The sequence below is a fragment of the Triticum urartu genome, chromosome 1 (assembly GCF_003073215.2).
Source record: "Triticum urartu cultivar G1812 chromosome 1, Tu2.1, whole genome shotgun sequence".
Classification (NCBI taxonomy): domain Eukaryota; kingdom Viridiplantae; phylum Streptophyta; class Magnoliopsida; order Poales; family Poaceae; genus Triticum; species Triticum urartu.
In genome coordinates, this window is record NC_053022.1 from 556,818,200 (window position 1) to 556,834,319 (window position 16,120).

The following is a 16,120-nucleotide window of genomic DNA, read 5'->3' on the forward strand; positions in this document are numbered from 1 at the left end:
GATTACTATACTGATGAGGTGGTCTACTAGAAATATTCTTCGGTTGCAGACTCCATGATATCTACTCCGGCTTCATCAACATAGTCATCATCACTGTCATCTGGGTCCGAGTCGGTGTCGTCGATGGTGATGTAGTCTTCCGGGCGAATCTCCTTGGGTTCTTCGTCTTCATCTACTGGTCTAGGGCCTCCCATAAATATCTCGATCTTCTTGATCAGATCGTCATTCTTCTCCACCAATACTTCAATTTCTTCTTCATAATCTTCACGTGTAGCCTTGAATTCTTCCTCCAGTTCCTTGATTCTTGTCCTTGCCTTCTTCAGGTCTATCATGTCGGCACACATCTGGTTCTCCTGTCGTTGAATATGCTAGTTTAGTTCCTGGATAAAAGCTGCAATTGATCTATCTCTTCTGGTGCTGATCATCTCGCAGTGTTCATCTCGGCGCCCACAAATCTGGTAGATAGTATCCTTGAGATCATTGCGGTAGACTTCTCCAATGCGTCCCATGGCGATGTGAGCTGCCATGCTCTTTCCTAGACTCCAAGTTGGTGCATCAAAAGAAAACTCTATGGACTCAGTGACTGGCATGAACGTCCTTCCTGGAACTTGAACTTGAATCATCCAGCGCTCTTCTTCAGGTAAAGTGGCGTTGTAGGTTCCGGTGAAGCTTGGTAATCCTATGTTCAGGTATCTAGTGACTTCCTTCAAGTGGCGTCCAAAGGGTGTATCTTCATCCGGTTGCGTGAACTTGTTCCTTGCATCCGCCATCCTAAAGAATAGAAAAGATGAGAGGTCAGAAGAGAAGAGAGTGATTAGTGTTCTAGGTCTTTAGCTTAGTGGTCATGTCCTACAGTCAGCGTGTGCTCTGATACCATCTCTGTAGCGACCAGACCTCAAACAGTCTGATCTCTGTGCTCAGGTGTCTTCCCTGGATCAGTAATGCTGACACCACACAGTACTCAGAGGATTTATAACAGAGTAGCAATCACACACTTATTACATCGAGTGTCTCAAGAGAGAACCTATTACAATAAATATGGCTTAAGGCCATCTAATAGCGATAACAACGGAAGGCTTGGAAGATAAGTGAGTCCATCAACTCCAACGGCATCACTGAGTATAGAACCACGACCTAAAACTCCTTAATCGTCGTCTAAAAAGTTTGCAACATTAACGTTGCAGCCCGAAACGGGTCAGCACATGGAATATGCTGGCAAGGTAACACATAGAGAGTAATGGAATGAAACAGCTATACTATATGCATATTTGGCTGGTGGAAAGCTCTATGGTTACAGTTTTGCGAAAAGCCAATTTTTCCCTACTTCAAAGGAATAAATTTTATTTAACTATCTTGGTGGTTGTTAAACATTGAGAATGGTTGACAGCATTCTCAATCCCCATTAAGCATCATCATTAAACAAAACCCAAGAAAATTAATTTAGAGTAACATATTGAGATTCACATGATAATCCAAGTACTAGATACTCAAGTTGTCCATAACCGGGGACACAGCTAACCATGATTAGTTTATACACTCTGCAGAGGTTTGCGCACTTATCCCCACAAGACTCGATCGCCTCCGTTTGGTTTCTCGCACTACATGGTGTTTGAGAAGACGGATGACCGAGACATAGTCTTTCAGAAGCGCTAGCACCTTACGATGGATAGACCGTTACACCTACTTTCCCCTACATCTGCTAGTCTACCCTGTAAGAGTTCACACGACTTAATCAACTATGCTAGAGCCCATAATAACTTGTGGTTGCACACGGAAGTTTCTAGTATGAAAAATCTCATGACCCCTTTGGGCCTGGGTGGCGGTCCATAAAGAAAAACAGGCAATCCTGGAATACCCAGGTACCTCAATCCACCCAGATGTGTGTTTAAGTTGCCACCTTAGATAAACCCTTAATTAACAAAACTCACATATGTCATGGATATCACTCACCCAATCCACGTCTACTAGCATAGCATGGCATAATAGGCAAACGTAGAAGTAACTCCCAAAGGTTTGATAATACAACAGGTAATAGGTACTACCTCAACTACTTCCCATCCCACAATTTAATTAGATCCTAATCATGCAATGTTTGAGGATTTATCTAATGCAATAAAACTGGGTAGTAGGAGGTATGATCAAAGTGTTACTTGCCTTGCTGATGATCCGCGAAACCTAGAGATTCAAAGTAACAGGCAGCGCACTCCGGGTATTCTATCGCAGACAAACAAACAAGCATACTGTTGGGGAACGTAGTAATTTCAAAAAATTTCCTACGCACACGCAAGATCATGGTGATGCATAGCAACGAGAGGGGAGAGTGTTGTCTACGTACCCACGCAGCCGACTGCGGAAGCGTTGACGCAACGTAGAGGAAGTAGTCGTACGTCTTCCCGATCCGACCGATCCAAGCACCGTTACTCCGGCACCTCCGAGTTCTTAGCACACGTTCAGCTCGATGACGATCCCCGGGCTCCGATCCAGCAAAGCGTCGGGGAGGAGTTCCGTCAGCACGACGGCGTGGTGACGATCTTGATGTTCTACTGTCGCAGGGCTTCGCCTAAGCACCGCTACAATATGATCGAGGTGGAATATGGTGGCAGGGGGCACCGCACACGGCTAAGGAACGATCTCAAGGATCAACTTGTGTGTCTAGAGGTGCCCCCTGCCTCCGTATATAAAGGAGCCAAGGGGGAGGGGGCCGCCGTCCAGGAGGAGGGCGCAGGAGGAGTCTTACTCCTACCGGGAGTAGGACTCCCCCCCAATCCTAGTTGGACTAGGATTCCCCTATGGGGAAAGAGAGAGAGGGGGGCCGGCCACCTCTCCTAGTCCTAATAGGACTAGGGGAGGGGGGAGGCGCGCGGCCACCTTGGGCTGCCCCTTTCTCCTTTCCACTAAAGCCCATTAAGGCCCATATGGCTCCCGGGGGGTTCCGGTAACCTCCCGGTACTCTGGTAAAATCCCGATTTCACCCGGAACACTTCCGATGTCCAAATATAGGCTTCCAATATATCAATCTTTATGTCTCGACCATTTCGAGACTCCTCTTCATGTCCGTGATCACATCCGGGACTCTGAACTAACTTCGGTACATCAAAATGCATAAACTCATAATAACTGTCATCGTAACGTTCAGAGTGCGGACTCTACGGTTCGAGAATAATGTAGACATGACTGAGACACATCTCCGGTCAATAACCAATAGCAGGACCTGGATGCCCATATTGGCTCCTACATATTCAACAAAGATCTTTATCGGTCAGACCGCATAACAACATACGTTGTTCCCTTTGTCATCGGTATGTTACTTGCCCGAGATTCGATCGTCGGTATCCAATACCTAGTTCAATCTCATTACTGGCAATTCTCTTTACTCGTTCCGTAATACATCATCTCGCAACTAACTCATTAGTTGCAATTCTTATGTGATGTGCATTACCGAGAGGGCCCAGAGATACCTCTCCGACAATCGGAGTGACAAATCCTATTCTCGAAATACGCCAACCCAACATCTACCATTGGAGACACCTGTAGAGCTCCTTTATAATCACCCATTTACGTTGTGACGTTTGGTAGCACACAAAGTGTTCCTCCGGCAAACGGGAGTTGCATAAGCTCATAGTCATAGGAACATGTATAAGTCATGAAGAAAGCAATAGCAACATACTAAACGATCGGGTGCTAAGCTAATGGAATGGGTCATGTCAATCAGATCATTCAACTAATGATGTGACCTCGTTAATCAAATAGCAACACTTTGTTCATGGTTAGGAAACATAACCATCTTTGATTAACGAGCTAGTCAAGTAGAGGCATACTAGTGACACTAAGTTTGTCTATGTATTCACACATGTATTATGTTTCCGGTTAATACAATTCTAGCATGAATAATAAACATTTACCATGATATAAGGAAATAAATAATAACTTTATTATTGCCTCTAGGGCATATTTCCTTCAGTCTCCCACTTGCACTAGAGTCAATAATCTAGATTACACAGTAATGATTCTAACACCCATGGAGCCTTGGTGCTGATCATGTTTTGCTCGTGGAAGAGGTTTAGTCAACGGGTCTGCAACATTCAGATCCGTATGTATCTTGCAAATCTCTATGTCTCCCACCTGGACTAGATCCCGGATGGAATTGAAGCGTCTCTTGATGTGCTTGGTCCTCTTGTGAAATCTGGATTCCTTTGCCAAGGCAATTGCACCAGTATTGTCACAAAAGATTTTCATTGGACCCGATGCACTAGGTATGACACCTAGATCGGATATGAACTCCTTCATCCAGACTCCTTCATTCGCTGCTTCCGAAGCAGCTATGTACTCCGCTTCACATGTAGATCCCGCTACGACGCTTTGTTTAGAACTGCACCAACTGACAGCTCCACCGTTTAATGTAAACACGTATCCGGTTTGCGATTTAGAATCGTCCGGATCAGTGTCAAAGCTTGCATCAACGTAACCTTTTATGGTGAGCTCTTTGTCACCTCCATATACGAGAAACATATCCTTAGTCCTTTTCAGGTATTTCAGGATGTTCTTGACCGCTGTCCAGTGATCCACTCCTGAATTACTTTGGTACCTCCCTGCCAAACTTATAGCAAGGCACACATCAGGTCTGGTACACAGCATTGCATACATGATAGAGCCTATGGCTGAAGCATAGGGAACATCTTTCATTTTCTCTCTATCTTCTGTAGTGGTCGGGCTTCGAGTCTTACTGAATTTCACACCTTGTAACACAGGCAAGAACCCTTTCTTTGCTTGATCCATTTTGAACTTTTTCAAAACTTTGTCAAGGTATGTGCTTTGTGAAAGTCCAATTAGGCGTCTTGATCTATCTCTATAGATCTTAATGCCTAATATGTAAGCAGCTTCACCGAGGTCTTTCATTGAAAAACTCTTATTCAAGTATCCCTTTATGCTATCCAGAAATTCTATATCATTTCCAATCAGTAATATGTCATCTACATATAATATCAGAAATGCTACAGAGCTCCCACTCACTTTCTTGTAAATACAGACTTCTCCAAAAGTCTGTATAAAACCAAATGCTTTGATAACACTATCAAAACATTTATTCCAACTCCGAGAGGCTTGCACCAGTCCATAAATGGATCGCTGGAGCTTGCATACTTTGTTAGCTCCCTTTGGATCGACAAAACCTTCTGGTTGCATCATATACAACTCTTCTTCCAGAAATCGATTCAGGAATGCAGTTTTGACATCCATCTGCCTAATTTCATAATCATAAAATGCAGCAATTGCTAACATGATTCAGACAGACTTAAGCATCGCTACGGGTGAGAAGGTCTCATCGTAGTCAATCCCTTGAACTTGTCGAAAACCTTTTGCGACAAGTCGAGCTTTATAGACAGTAATATTACCGTCAGCGTCAGTCTTCTTCTTGAAGATCCATTTATTCTCAATTGCTTGCCGATCATCGGGCAAGTCAACCATAGTCCATACTTTGTTCTCATACATGGATCCCATCTCAGATTTCATGGCTTCAAGCCATTTTGCGGAATCTGGGCTCACCATCGCTTCTTCATAGTTCGTAGGTTCATCATGATCTAGTAGCATGACTTCCAGAATAGGATTACCGTACCACTCTGGTGCGGATCTCACTCTGGTTGATCTACGAGGTTCAGTAGTATCTTGATCTAAAGTTTCATGGTCATCATCATTAGCTTCCTCACTAACTGGTGTAGGTGTCACTGAAACAGTTTTCTGTGATGTACTACTTTCCAATAAGGGAGCAGGTACAGTTACCTCGTCAAGTTCTACTTTCCTCCCACTCACTTCTTTTGAGAGAAACTCCTTCTCTAGAAAGGATCCATTCTTAGCAACGAATGTCTTGCCTTCGGATCTGTGATAGAAGGTGTACCCAACAGTCTCCTTTGGGTATCCTATGAAGACACATTTCTCCGATTTGGTTTCGAGCTTATCAGGTTGAAGCTTTTTCACATAAGCATCGAAGCCCCAAACTTTAAGAAACGACAACTTTGGTTTCTTGACAAACCACAGTTCATAAGGCGTCGTCTCAACGGATTTTGATGGTGCCCTATTTAACGTGAATGCGGCCGTCTCTAGAGCGTATCCCCAAAACGATAGCGGTAAATCAGTAAGAGACATCATAGATCGCACCATATCTGAATGCGGCCGTCGTAGAAACTTTATTTTCTTGTTACGATGATTTTCCACTTCACTCTTAAATTCTTTGAACTTTTCAAATGTTTCAGACTTATGTTTCATTAAGTAGATATACCCATATCTGCTTAAATCATCTGTGAAGGTGAGAAAATAACGATATCTGCCACGAGCCTCAATATTCATCGGACCACATACATCTGTATGTATGATTTCCAACAAATCTGTTGCTCTCTCCATAGTACTGGAGAACGGTGTTTTAGTCATCTTGCCCATGAGGCATGGTTCGCAAGTACCAAGTGATTCATAATCAAGTGGTTCCAAAAGCCCATCAGTATGGAGTTTCTTCATGCGTTTTACACCGATATGACCTAAACGGCAGTGCCACAAATAAGTTGCACTATCATTATCAACTCTGCATCTTTTGGCTTCAACATTATGAATATGTGTATCACTACTATCGAGATTCATCAAAAATAGACCACTCTTCAAAGGTGCATGACCATAAAAGATATTACTCATATAAATAGAACAACCATTATTCTCTGATTTAAATGAATAACCGTCTCGCATCAAACAAGATCCAGATATAATGTTCATGCTCAACGCAGGCACCAAATAACAATTATTTAGGTCTAATACTAATCCCGAAGGTAGATGTAGAGGTAGCGTGCCGACCGCGATCACATCGACTTTGTAACCATTTCCCACGCGCATTGTCACCTCGTCCTTCGCCAGTGTTCGCTTAATCCATAGTCCCTGTTTCGAGTTGCAAATATTAGCAACTGAACCAGTATCAAATACCCAGGTGCTATTACGAGCTCTAGTAAGGTATACATCAATAACATGTATATCACACATACCTTTGTTCACCTTGCCATCCTTCTTATCCGCCAAATACTTGGGGCAGTTCCGCTTCCAGTGACCAGTCTGCTTGCAGTAGAAGCACTTAGTTTCAGGCTTAGGTCCAGAGTTGGGTTTCTTCTCCTGAGCAGCAACTTGCTTGCCGTTCTTCTTGAAGTTCCCCTTCTTCTTCCCTTTGCCCTTTTTCTTGAAACTAGTGGTCTTGTTAACCATCAACACTTGATGCTCCTTCTTGATTTCTACCTCCGCAGCTTTCAGCATTGCGAAGAGCTCGGGAATAGTCTTATTCATCCCTTGCATATTATAGTTCATCACGAAGCTCTTGTAGCTTGGTGGCAGTGATTGGAGAATTCTGTCAATGACGCAATCATCTGGAAGATTAACTCCCATCTGAATCAAGTGATTATTATACCCAGACATTTTGAGTATATGCTCACTGATAGAACTGTTCTCCTCCATCTTGCAGCTATAGAACTTATTGGAGACTTCATATCTCTCAATCCGGGCATTTGCTTGAAATATTAACTTCAACTCCTGGAACATCTCATATGATCCATGACGTTCAAAACGTCGTTGAAGTCCCGACTCTAAGCCGTAAAGCATGGCACACTGAACTATCGAGTAGTCATCAGCTTTGCTCTGCCAGACGTTCATAACATCTGGTGTTGCTCCAGCAGCAGGCCTGGCACCTAGCGGTGCTTCCAGGACGTAATTCTTCTGAGCAGCAATGAGGATAATCCTCAAGTTACGGACCCAGTCCGTGTAATTGCTACCATCATCTTTCAACCTTGCTTTCTCAAGGAACTGTTGGGGAACGTAGCAATAATTCAAAATTTTCCTACGTGTCACCAAGATCAATCTATGGAGTCATCTAGCAACGAGGGAGGAGTGGATCTACATACCCTTGTAGATCGCAAGCGGAAGCGTTCAAGAGAACGGGGTTGATGGAGTCGTACTCGTCATGATCCAAATCACCGATGATCCTAGCGCCGAACGGACGGCACCTCCGCGTTCAACACACGTACGGAGCAGCGACGTCTCCTCCTTCTTGATCCAGCAAGGGGGGAGGAGAGGTTGATGGAGATCCAACAGCACGACGGCGTGGTGGTGGAAGTAGCGGGATTCCAACAGGGCTTCGCCAAGCGCTGCGGGAGGAGGGAGATGTGTCATGGGAGGGAGAGGGAAGCACCAGGACTTAGGTATGGTTGCCCTCCCTTCCCCCCACTATATATAGGGCCAAGGGAGAGGGGGGAGGCGCAGCCTTGGCCCTTCCTCCAAGGAAGGGTGCGGCCAGGGAGGAGTCCCTCCTCCCCAAGGCACCTCGGAGGTGCCTTCCCCTTTTAGGACTCTTCCTTTTCCTTGACTCTTGGCGCATGGGCCTCTTGGGGATGGTGCCCTTGGCCCATATAGGCCAAGGCGCACCCCCTACAGCCCATGTGGCCCCCGGGGCAGGTGGCCCCACCCGGTGGACCCCCGGGACCCTTTCGGTGGTCCCGGTACAATACCGGTGACCCCGAAACTTGTCCCGATGGCCGAAATAGCACTTCCTATATATAATTCTTTACCTCCGGACCATTCCGGAACTCCTCGTGACGTCCGGGATCTCATCCGGGACTCTGAACAACTTTCGGGTTACCGCATACTAATATCTCTATAACCCTAGCGTCACCGAACCTTAAGTGTGTAGACCCTACGGGTTCGGGAGACATGTAGACATGACCGAGATGACTCTCCGGCCAATAACCAACAGCGGGATCTGGATACCCATGTTGGCTCCCACATGTTCCACGATGATCTCATCGGATGAACCACGATGTCAAGGACTTAATCAATCTCGTATACAATTCCCTTTGTCTAGCGGTACGATACTTGCCCGAGATTCGATCGTCGGTATCCCGATACCTTGTTCAATCTCGTTACCGGCAAGTCTCTTTACTCGTTCCGTAACACATCATCCCATGATCAACTCCTTGATCACATTGTGCACATTATGATGATGTCCTACCGAGTGGGCCCAGAGATACCTCTCCGTTTACACAGAGTGACAAATCCCAGTCTCGATTCATGCCAACCCAACAGACACTTTCGGAGATACCCGTAGTGTACCTTTATAGCCACCCAGTTACGTTGTGACGTTTGGCATGCCCAAAGCACTCCTATGGTATCCGGGAGTTGCACAATCTCATGGTCTAAGGAAATGATACTTGACATTAGAAAAGCTTTAGCATACGAACTACACGATCTAGTGCTATGCTTAGGATTGGGTCTTGTCCATCACATCATTCTCCTAATGATGTGATCCCGTTATCAACGATATCCAATGTCCATGGTCAGGAAACCGTAACCATCTATTGATCAACGAGCTAGTCAACTAGAGGCTTACTAGGGACATGGTGTTGTCTATGTATCCACACATGTATCTGAGTTTCCTATCAATACAATTCTAGCATGGATAATAAACGATTATCATGAACAAGGAAATATAATAATAATCAATTTATTATTGCCTCTAGGGCATATTTCCAACAGGAACGCATTAAAATTCAATGGAACAACAGCACGTGCCATCTATCTACAATCAACATTAATAAGCAAGATACTATCAGGTACTAAGTTCATGATAAGTTTAAGTTCAATTAATCAAATTACTTAAGAACTCCCACTTAGATAGACATCCGTCTAATCCTCTAAGTGATCACGTGATCCAAATCAACTAAACCATAACCGATCATCACGTGAGATGGAGTAGTTTTCAATGGTGAACATCGTTATGTTGATCATATCTACTATATGATTCACGCTCGACCTTTCGGTCTCCGTGTTCCGAGGCCATATCTGCATATGCTAGGCTCGTCAAGTTTAACCTGAGTATTCTGCGTGTGCAAAAACTGGCTTGCACCCGTTGTAGATGGACGTAGAGCTTATCACACCCGATCATCACCTGGTGTCTGGGCACGACGAACTTTGGCAACGGTGCATACTCAGGGAGAACACTTCTTGATAATTTAGTGAGAGATCTTCTTATAATGCTACCATCAATCAAAGCAAGATAAGATGCATAAAAGATAAACATCACATGCAATCAATATAAGTGATATGATATGGCCACCATCATCTTGTGCCTGTGATCTCCATCTCCGAAGCACCGTCATGATCACCATCGTCACCGGCGCGACACCTTGATCTCCATCGTAGCATCGTTGTCATCTCGCCAATCTTATGCTTCCACGACTATCTCTACCGCTTAGTGATAAAGTAAAGCATTACATCGCGATTGCATTTCATACAATAAAGCGACAACCATATGGCTCCTGCCAGTTGCCGATAACTCGGTTACAAAACATGATCATCTCATACAATAAAATTCATCATCATGCCTTGACTATATCACATCACAACATGCCCTGCAAAAACAAGTTAGACGTCCTCTACTTTGTTGTTGCAAGTTTTACGTGGCTGCTACGGGCTTAAGCAAGAACCAATCTCACCTACGCATCAAAACCACAACGATAGTTTGTCAATTTGACTCCGTTTTAACCTTCGCAAGGACCGGGCGTAGCCAACTCGGTTCAACTAAAGTTGGAGAGACAGTCGCCCGCAAGCCACCTATGTGCAAAGCACATCGGGGGAACCGGTCTCGCGTAAGCGTACGCGTAATGTTGGTCCGGGTCGTCTCGTCCAACAATACGCTGAACCAAAGTATGACATGCTGGTAGGCAGTATGACTTATATCGCCCACAACTCACTTGTGTTCTACTCGTGCATATAACATCAACATATAAAACCTAGGCTCGGATGCCACTGTTGGGGAACGTAGTAATTTCAAAAAATTTCCTACGCACACGCAAGATCATGGTGATGCATAGCAACGAGAGGGGAGAGTGTTGTCTACGTACCCACGCAGACCGACTGCGGAAGCGTTGACGCAACGTAGAGGAAGTAGTCGTACGTCTTCCCGATCCGACCGATCCAAGCACCGTTACTCCGGCACCTCCGAGTTTTAGCACACGTTCAGCTCGATGACGATCCCCGGACTCCGATCCAGCAAAACGTCGGGGAGGAGTTCCGTCAGCACGACGGCGTGGTGACGATCTTGATGTTCTACTGTCGCAGGGCTTCGCCTAAGCACCGCTACAATATGATCGAGGTGGAATATGGTGGCAGGGGGCACCGCACACGGCTAAGGAACGATCTCAAGGATCAACTTGTGTGTCTAGAGGTGCCCCCTGCCTCCGTATATAAAGGAGCCAAGGGGGAGGGGCCGCCGGCCAGGAGGAGGGCGCAGGAGGATTCCTACTCCTACCGGGAGTAGGACTCCCCCCCAATCCTAGTTGGACTAGGATTCCCCGAGGGGGAAAGATAGGGAGGGGGGAGGCGCGCGGCCACCTTGGGCTGCCCCTTTCTCCTTTCCACTAAAGCCCATTAAGGCCCATATGGCTCCCGGGGGGTTCCGGTAACCTCCCGGTACTCCGGTAAAATCCCGATTTCACCCGGAACACTTCCGATGTCCAAATATAGGCTTCCAATATATCAATCTTTATGTCTCGACCATTTCGAGACTCCTCTTCATGTCCGTGATCACATCCGGGACTCTGAACTAACTTCGGTACATCAAAATGCATAAACTCATAATAACTGTCATCGTAACGTTAAGCGTGCGGACCCTACGGTTCGAGAATAATGTAGACATGACCGAGACACATCTCCGGTCAATAACCAATAGCGGGACCTGGATGCACATATTGGCTCCTACATATTCAACGAAGATCTTTATCGGTCAGACCGCATAACAACATACGTTGTTCCCTTTGTCATCGGTATGTTACTTGCCCGAGATTCGATCGTCGGTATCCAATACCTAGTTCAATCTCGTTACTGGAAAGTCTGTTTACTCGTTCCGTAATACATCATCCCGCAACTAACTCATTAGTTGCAATGCTTGCAAGGCTTATGTGATGTGCATTACCGAGAGGGCCCAGAGATACCTCTCCGACAATCGGAGTGACAAATCCTATTCTCGAAATACGCCAACCCAACATCTACCATTGGAGACACCTGTAGAGCTCCTTTATAATCACCCAGTTACGTTGTGACGTTTGGTAGCACACAAAGTGTTCCTCTGGCAAACGGGAGTTGCATAATCTCATAGTCATAGGAACATGTATAAGTCATGAAGAAAGCAATAGCAACATACTAAACGATCGGGTGCTAAGCTAATGGAATGGGTCATGTCAATCAGATCATTCAACTAATGATGTGACCTCGTTAATCAAATAAATCGGAAAACCGATCTATTTAAAAAAACCGAAACTAAAAAAAACCGCGATTTTTTTTAAAAAGGCGGTGAAAACGAGGTTGACCTGGGTCCGGCGACGGCGGCTCCTGCGGCGGGCGGCGGCGGCGGCTCTGATTTCGGGCGCGGTGGGCTGGGGCGGCTCGGGGCGGCGCTATTTAAAGGCTGCCCCCGGGCGGTGTCCCGCTCGAGTACGACCCGAAGTCGGTTCGCGTTTTTTAATTATTTCGCGCAGAAAAACAAATAAAACAAATACTAAACGGACTCCAAAAATCCCAAAATAAATTTCCCCGGGCTTCTAAAATCAAGCCGCACAAGGTGAACATTTATTTGGGGACTAAATGCAATTTTGAAAAACGTGCATTTTTCCTAAATTCAAATAAAATACCGAAAAACTTCGAAATAAAATCTTGTTTGATTTTATTATTAAATCCTCAATATTTCTTTATTTTGGGAAAGTCATTTTATTCCCTTGCTCATATTTTTGTAATATAAATAATTGATGATAAAATAATTAAAATCAAATGATCCTATTCTCAAAATTTGAGAAAACTCAAATATGAAAATAATGAATTCCCCAACTCTCTCCGTGGGTCCTTGAGTTGCATAGACATTTCTAGGATCAAACTAAAAGCAAATAAAATATGATATGCATTGATGATCTAAAGTATAACATTCCAAATTGAAAATTTGGGATGTTACACCCGTACAGGACTCAAAGAGGTGTGGTTTCGGAGGCCTACTGTCCATTTTTATAGGAGTCCGGGTGATGTCAACATGTAACCGTAAAGATCAGAAGGGGCGATCTATAACTTTCTCAACAAGGCCGTACACTAGGCGTGCTAACAAGCCCTCCAACCTCCCGTCATCTATGCACTCCATCTGACATAGGAAGGTTATCCCTTCCATTTATCGGGTACTCGAGTTATGGTGTAAAACGGGGGCCCGGTTTTATACACTCCTAGGTAAGTCGGTTTGTGCTTATGTCCTCATAGGGTTCGTTTTGCCCTTGACCTAGGAATAGAGTCATGACAAAGGATGAGGCACACGATCGTTTTTGCTTCCTACGAGCGAGCGCTACCAAATCGACAACACTTGTTTGACATTATGCCGATTGCTGCAGGATGTTGACGGGAAGGCATCGTCGACTCTCTCTTCCATGTTTAGGTACTGTCTGAATAGGGTGAGTAAATCATTGTATTTTATCCTCTAGAAGAGTGAAATATGACGAAGAGCGGTTCGAATGTATATAGATGGGGAAATTCCTACGGCTTCTATTTACCACTATCAGATAGAGGGCATAAATCTCTTGATAGCCTATTCACTCAACTACCACGCTTAGCTAGTCTGTCTGTGGGGGTAGGAATAGGGTAGTCTCCCCTTCTTCGTAAGTAGCTGAACTCGGATCTTCGCAACTATCAAAAATCGAACTCAATAAAGCTTCTGAAAGTGGTTCCGTGTTAAGCGACTCACTCTCGTTGAAGGAGTATCGCCCGATGCAGATAACAACGTTGAAGTGGAACTAGCTTTTTCTTTTTCCACTAGATTCGAGGTTACAGGACACGGAGTAGACATCAATCTCTTGGAAATGTGGTTCGTCTCAAATCTTTCCATTCTTTCTTCTATTTACGAAGTGGTATACCATCCTCTGTGCATGTGGAGCCATCTTTTAGATCTATGCCGTGGATCTAACAACAGCAAAAACACGTGCGACATTGCTATTTACCCCTATGGCATAGCTAGGATTGTAACGAAGCCTTCTATCACAGATAATCCTCGCTGTTCTCCACTTCAATACACCCATCCGCTAAAACGATGACTTTTCTTTCATGTGGGGTACAAACCAGACAAGGGGTTGTACTATTCTCCTCATCGAGATAGTCAATTTTCCCAGGAATACCTACATCTTCTAACAACGATTCCAGATCGATATATGTTTCATCCTTGATTACTATAATCACTTCGCTACCCAACCGTGAGTAACTAACTCCTGGATATGCCTTCCACATCTTCGAGTCAAATTGCGCCCTCAAGTAAACATGAAATAGCACCCGAGAGATTTCTCCTATCTCTGGGACATACTCCCATGACGCATCCCACCCTTTATCCTGATAGTAAAAGGGGTTGTTTAACAACATTCCGATCAGCGCTTCTTCCATGCTACTCAACCCATCTACATAGCTTAACACAACTTTCTGAAGAGTATACTTCTTCACATTCCATAATGAGAAGTCGATCTTGTACACTCTTCTTACATTCGTTGACATCTTACTAATATAAGAATAGTGAGCTTCCTCAAGATCTTCCAACTCGTAAACATTGTGTGGGTGACCTATCAATTCCAATAGACGTTTTGATAGTGCCATCAATACTAGTAAATCTACGCCGCACCCCGCTCTCCAAACATTAGTAGTTTGGGTTTCCGCATCATAATATTGGTGTGAATACCCTCGTCTATATTCACCGTGGAGGAGAGCCTCGAAGGCGTGAGGAATTTTTGTTAGAGAACAACACTCTATGTTTGATAACACATAACGATTAGCTAAAATTGCTTTAACGGCGCGCTCCATACGGAAACGGAGGACTCCCCGACTCTCCCATCCCTTTGGGTCGCTATTATACATTGTCTCTACTGTTGACGCTAACCGATATGCGGGTCTACTATTTAGGTATATACAATAGCTCCTTCTACCATTCCTATTTATGCTATATAAGATATCATAAACTCTAGAATTGCTTCCATCCATTCCCATACTAATTATTCCTGAAATACCTATCTTAATTGATTGAATTTGAAACTGCATCCTCATCTGTTTTTGCCTCATAATCATTTTATTATTCGTTCCCTCCTTTCAATATGTTGCTGAGAATTTCTGAGAGATTTAGGTCTGGAGGAACTACACCAGTCCCAATGCACACTCCACCAATTATTAGACCAAATCCGATGAGAATACTCCCCCAACCCACATTATTACTATTGCTATCGGGCACGGGACCCTCACCCCCACCATCTGCTGCTGGAGGGAGAGGTATGCCGCCCTCCCCATCTTCGATCCCGCCATCAAAGGGGCCGTCGTTGATGTTTTTGTCGTATATGATATGAGGGATGTCATCCCCTACAGTGGGAGGATCCATAAGATCTGAATGCATATTCTCCCACGAAATTAATAACGATCCACCCGTCGCCCACCCTAGAAATGGTTTAGAATTTCTCATAATTTCCATGAAATTACCCATCCCTGATATGAGTTCCAGAATCGCAACATCACCTTGTGTGATACTCAACAATGTCATAGTCCCACAACAGCCTAACTGGACACTTGCGAGTAGATTCCCATACATGTATCTGTAACCCACAGACGTATTATCCATTATGACAAGGGCTTTAGTCTTCATCGCTAGAGCATTGATACCCCTATGCGTCCGGAACCAGTGCAATTGGTGTGATAGTTCGTTATGCAAGTGTTGATCGCTGTGTTATATTCAGGAATACAACGATCAAAGACTCCTTTATCCCAAAATATTTCCTTCATCATTCTTAAACACATGAGATGATTCAAATATGCCATATGCCATATAAATGTTGGGTTCCGCCCGAATTCCTGCCAAGACTTTCTCTCATTAAAAATGATTTCCCTCACGACATCAGGATTTCCTAGATGAGGATTTGCCCTTTCAGTGTAATCGAAACAGCTAGTCTTATAAATGAAATCATGATTACGCTCCTTCATAAACCTAATGAATTTTTGTTCATAACCACTATACCCACTCAAAGATAACGAGTGTGACGCACTAGAAATCTCCACGCCG